The sequence below is a fragment of the Marmota marmota genome, unplaced genomic scaffold (assembly GCF_001458135.2).
Source record: "Marmota marmota marmota unplaced genomic scaffold, marMar, whole genome shotgun sequence".
NCBI lineage: Eukaryota > Metazoa > Chordata > Mammalia > Rodentia > Sciuridae > Marmota > Marmota marmota.
The window spans coordinates 22,573,635-22,579,380 of NW_026000240.1; positions in this window are offsets into that span (position 1 = coordinate 22,573,635).

Consider the following 5,746-nt stretch of genomic DNA (forward strand, 5'->3'; position numbering starts at 1 on the left):
GAAGAATCCTTATGCTGTAAAGAAAAAGAGTCATGATATGAGAGAGCAAAATGATGAGCAAGGAACTATAAAGTGCAGGAAGCCACCCATGAATTACTCGAGGGTCTTCTATCAGTATGGCAGCCAGGGAAATTTTAGGTTTAACCTTGGGAACTATCCGTGGCTCTCCCAAGCAATAGACTGCCCAAGGCACACGACCTTTATCTTGGCTCTACTAGGAAGATCCCTCATAGTAGCTCTGGAGATGGGTGTAAGTAACCCTTTGGGAACTGGACAGCCCATCTATAACCTTTTTGTTCCCCGATATAAATAGCAAGCTCGGGCTCCATTTTGCTTTGTAATATAGATACTTGATCCATATGATCAGCTTCCCACCACACTTTCTGAAAATATTTTCTATGTTGTGGTTTTCTCATTGTTCTATTTTTCTTAGCTTTTATTTCGTAGCCAGCCCATTCCCATTTCCATTGCCTGTGCAGGACGCAGGCGAAAATAAAGAACATTCAGCAGGACAATAAAGGATTAATATCCAAGGCATATCAAAATGCCCTTAGACCCGTGAGAACATAATACCAAAGAAAAACAATCAAAAGACTGCAGGCATTGTAAAGAAATAGAAACCGAGCAAACAAAAATATGCTTAGTTGTAGATATCAGAAATATTGTGCTGCTACAAACATTGATGTGGCTGTGTCCCTGTAGTATGCTGTTTTTTAAGTCCTTTGGGTATAGACCAAGGAGTGGGATAGCTGGGTCAAATGGTGGTTCCATTCCTAGTTTTCCAAAGATTCTCCATACTGCTTTCCATATTGGCTGTACCAATTTGCAGTCCTACCAGCAATGTATGAGTGTGCCTTTTCCCCCACATCCTCACCAACACTTACTGTTGTTTGTATTCTTGATAACTGCCATTATGACTGGAGTGAGATGAAATCTTAGAGTAGTTTTGCTTTGCATTTCTCTAATTGCTAGAGACATTGAACAGTTTTTCATGTATTTGTTGATTGTATATCTTCTTCTGAGAAATGTCTGTTCAGTTCTTGGCCCATTTATTGATTGGGTTATTTGTTTTTTTTTGGTGTTAAGATTTCTTGAGTTCTTTATATATTCTAGAGATTAGTGCTCTATCCAACCTAAATGCCCTTCAGTAGATGAATGGATAAACAAAATGTGGTATATAGACATAATGGAATATTATTCAGCATTAAAAGAGAATAAAATCATGGCATTTGCAGGTAAATGGATAGAGCTGGAGAATACAATGTTAAGTGAAATTAGCCAATCCCAAAAAACCAAATGCTGAATGATTTCTCCGATTTAAGGATGCTGATTCATAATATGCTGTGTGTGAGGGCGAGGATTAAATGAACTCTAGACAGGGCAAAGGGAAAAAGGGGAAGGAGGGGGCTATAGGGGTAGGAAAGATAGTGGAATGCGATTGTCATCATTACCCTAAGTACATGTAGGAAGACACGAAGGATGCAACTCTACTTTGTGTACAACCAGAAATATGAAAAATTGTGCTCTATATGTGTAATATGAATTGTAATGCATTATTGTCATATATAACAAATTAAAATTAAAAAAGAAATACTACAAATTAAATCAGCCAGATACCATCACTCCATCAAAATGGAAAAAATTTTCAAGAGTTATAATATCTACTACTAAAAAAATTGAAGAGAAAACAGATACCCTTACCCAGTGTTGGTAGGAGTTTAAGTTTGTATAGCTTTTTTGGAGCACAACCTTCTAACAATAAAAATAAGCATATACTATACAACTGGAGATTCCACTTCTCAATTTATTTACCCTAGAAAAATTGTATATACTTGTTCACACACTTGCACAGAGTAGTGTTTAAGCTGGAAAATATTTTATATATATATATATAAAATCTCCATATCCAGGTATAGTGGCACATTCCTGAAATTCCAGCTTCTTAGCAGGCTGAGGCAGGAGGACTGCAAGTTTGAGACCAGCCTGGGCAACATAATGATACCCTGTCTCAAAATAAAAAATAAAAAGGACATAGGATGCAGCTTAGTGGTAGAGTGCCCATGGATTCAACCCTCAGTGCCAGGTGGGGGGAAAAAAGGAAATTCCTATCTATCTATCTATCTATCTATCTATACATGTATTTATATATGTGTGTGTGTCAAGTTGCCAAACTCTGAAATATTATGTAATTATTCAAAGGAATGAGACAAATCTGTATATACTGACATGGAAACACAGCCAAGACACATTAAATGAAAAAGAAAAAGTTCCACAACATGTAATTTTCCTATTTCTCATGTAAAAGTGGGGAAAGATAAACTACTTCTTCCTACATATCCCATATGTACCCATTTATAAACATTTGTATGAATGCACTGAAACAGGACTTATAGAAAAACTGATAAACATCAGCTTGTAATCCCAGTGACTCGGGAGGCTGAGACAGGAGGATCATGAATTCAAAGCCAGCCTCAGCAACTTGGCAAGGTCCAAAGCAACTCAGTGAGACCCTGCCTCTAAATAAGATACAAAATAGGGCTGGGGATGTGGCTCAGTGGTTGAGTGCCCCCGAGTTCAATTCCCAGTACCAAAAAAAAAAAGAAAAACTGATAAATCTCCTATAGGAGGACTGAGATTGGTAAAGACAATCAAAAGAAAGGTATTCATAATTATTTCTCAATTAGTAATATTTACAAATGCACAGAAAAGCATATGAATGAAATGTAACAGTGAACACCCATAAAAGCGCCTAGAGTCTATAAACATTTTACTATACTTGTGTCATTTTTTGGATGCATTTCAAGTTGCAGATGGCAGTATACTTTACCCCCAAAACACTTCAACATGCATACTAACTAAAATTTAGGAATAAATTTACATTCAGTGAAATGTACCATTCAATGGTTTTTGACAAATGCATCCATATATATGGTCAAAACCCCTCTTCAATGGGGCTGATGTTGTGGCTCAGCGGTAGAGCGCTCTCCTAGCACGTGCAAGGCACTGGGTTCGATCCTCAATACCACATATAAATAAATAAATAAAATAAAGGTTTTGTGTCCACTACAACTAAAAAATATTTAAAAAAAAAAAAAAACCCTCAAGATACAGAATGCTATCCCTGAAATTTCCTCCACATCTCTTCCAATCAGTCCCCACACCCACTCACCCTAGAAGCAACCATCATTCTGTACTTTTTTCCAGTGTACTGGTAAGTGTTGCTGGTTTTAGAATTTCACAGAAACAAAATCATCTATCTCTTCAGTAAAGCTTTCTTCCTATTCAGACTAATTGTGAGATTCAGCCATTGTCCTGCCTATCTTTTCTTTTTACCATTGAGTAGTATTCCATTATTTAGACATACCAGTTTATCCATTTTCCTGCTGATGGAAACTTGGGCTGTTTCCAGTTTGGGACTATTATGAATAGAGCCACTATGAACATTCTTGTACAAATGTTTTTGAGGACCTATGTTTTCATTTCTCTTGGATAAACACCTAAGAGTAGAAATGCTTGCTCAGGGAGTAGGTGTGTATTTGTTTTTTTACAAGAAACTGCCAGACTTCTACCTAAAGTAGATACACCATATATTGCTTAAAAAGCACTACACAGTTAACAATGGTTACCCAGAAAAGAAGCTGAGTATGACAGTGAATTTAATGGCTACTCACATTTGTATTTGTAAAACTTCAAATGCTAGTGTTATTTCTCTTACATGATACCAAAAAGCCAAAAGTTCACACCCCATTCAGATCAGTTCAGATTTCTTCCATCTATAGCTACTTCAAATAGAAAAGTTAAGACACTGCAACAGGCACTGTGCAGCCAACAAACCTAAAATACTTATCTGGTCCTTTAAAGTCTGCTGCCTCCTATTCTAAAGCATTTTTATTGGCCTTGTACTTAACTCAAAGTGACATCTGACACTACATACAACTTTTCTCTTTTATAGAAGGCCAACAAATTTTATGTGACTTATCTAAACTTAGATGCTTACGAGGAACTAAAATTTAGGTCTATATTCTGAATCCCAGTCTGGTCATCATCTTAATATTTTAGTGTACTTCTAAGATTCATCAAATAAAAATATGTATACTGACAGGCTCACTTTTAGAACAATGCTCTATCTAGAAACTTCAAAATGAATTAGAAATTGAAGGAAACAGAGTTCATGATGATCTGCGTGACAGAATTATGCCTTCCTATATGATGAACTCCACAAATAAAATTTTTACAGTTAAGCCTCAAGTTTAACCCAAGGACTAGCTGAATCACAAACTGAAACTGATTAAATGACAATTTGTTCATCAAGAAAATATTAAGTGCTTACTATGTACTAGATACTGTATGGAATAAAATGTAGATGCAAATCCTGCTGAGAACATCTAGTTAGTAGAAGCAATGTATGTATGCCTGTACACACATCTAAGATAAGATATGGGTGTGCTAGACATGGTGCATGATTATAATTCCAGCAACTCAGGAGGCTAAGGCATGAGGATTCCAAGTTTGAGCCCAGCTTTAGCTTCAACCTAGAGAGGCCCTGTCTCAAAATAAAAAATAAAGAGCTGGAGGCATAGCTCGGGGGTAATATAGCCCTGGGTTCAATCCCCAGTACTACGGGTTGGGGAAGATGTTATAGGAAATAAATGGTATTATTTTCACTTATCATTAGAGTAAATCAGAGAAGACTTACAGCAGAGCTGACATTCAAACCAGGCCTGTGAAGAAATAGGGAAGAATTAATGTGCAGAGAATGAAGAGGATGAGGAAGGGAACAAAGTGGCAGTTCCAGACCCAGGGCATTAGATACATCTATTTGCCTACTACATGGGGTGTGTGATGAGGTGGGAAATGACAGGTTATAAGGTTGGAAACTTATTTCCAAGCCGATGTAGAAGAAGTCTTGAATGCCACACTGTCTGGAACTTACTTAAACTTAGATAAAGCATTGGGGATCCAACCAATTTTGGGGTGTGGGTTGCAGCATGATTAAAGTTTGAGCCTTAGAAATAATCTGACAGCAGCAAGGTTACATAGATTCCAACTGACTGCTTGGATCTTTTTGGAAATGCTCAGGAGCTTAAGAGTCCTCCTTCCCTAGATACCACACTTTTGTAAAAAAACAGATGAAAGTCAGAAAGTCAATTATCTATTTGAATTGAAACAACTTTAAAAAAATATCTTCATTTCATGTTTGTTTGATTTATTTAATTATTTAGGTGCTAGTGATTGAACCCAGGGGCGCTTAACCACTGAGCTACATCCTCGGGTTTTATTTACAGACAGGGTCTCACTGAGTTGCTTAGGGCCTCGCTAAGGCTGGCTCTGAAATATTTTAAGATTTTACAAGAAAAACACACTATCAGTTCCTGGCAAAATGGGGACAGGGTTAATGGGATTGTTACCTGAGGGTTGATTTGAAACAGGTGGCTAGGGTTATGAAGTTAGGAAAAAAGTGAGCACCCCAAGGATTCTCTGAATGTACACTTTCCCAACATGGGGAAAAGGAGAGATACTGAAAAGGTCAGAAAAAAAATTAATTCTTGAATAAACTGTAGGAATATCAATGGGGGTATTGAAGAGATATTATGGATACAAAACTGGCACAATTTATCCAAGTTTGGAACCCAAATCACAGAAAGGCCAGTGAAGTTATTTTTTAAATTACAAATACAGGATTTCAGTGGAAGAAAGGGAATGACCTCTGTTTAACAGGCAACATATATGGTACTAGAGCAGCAGT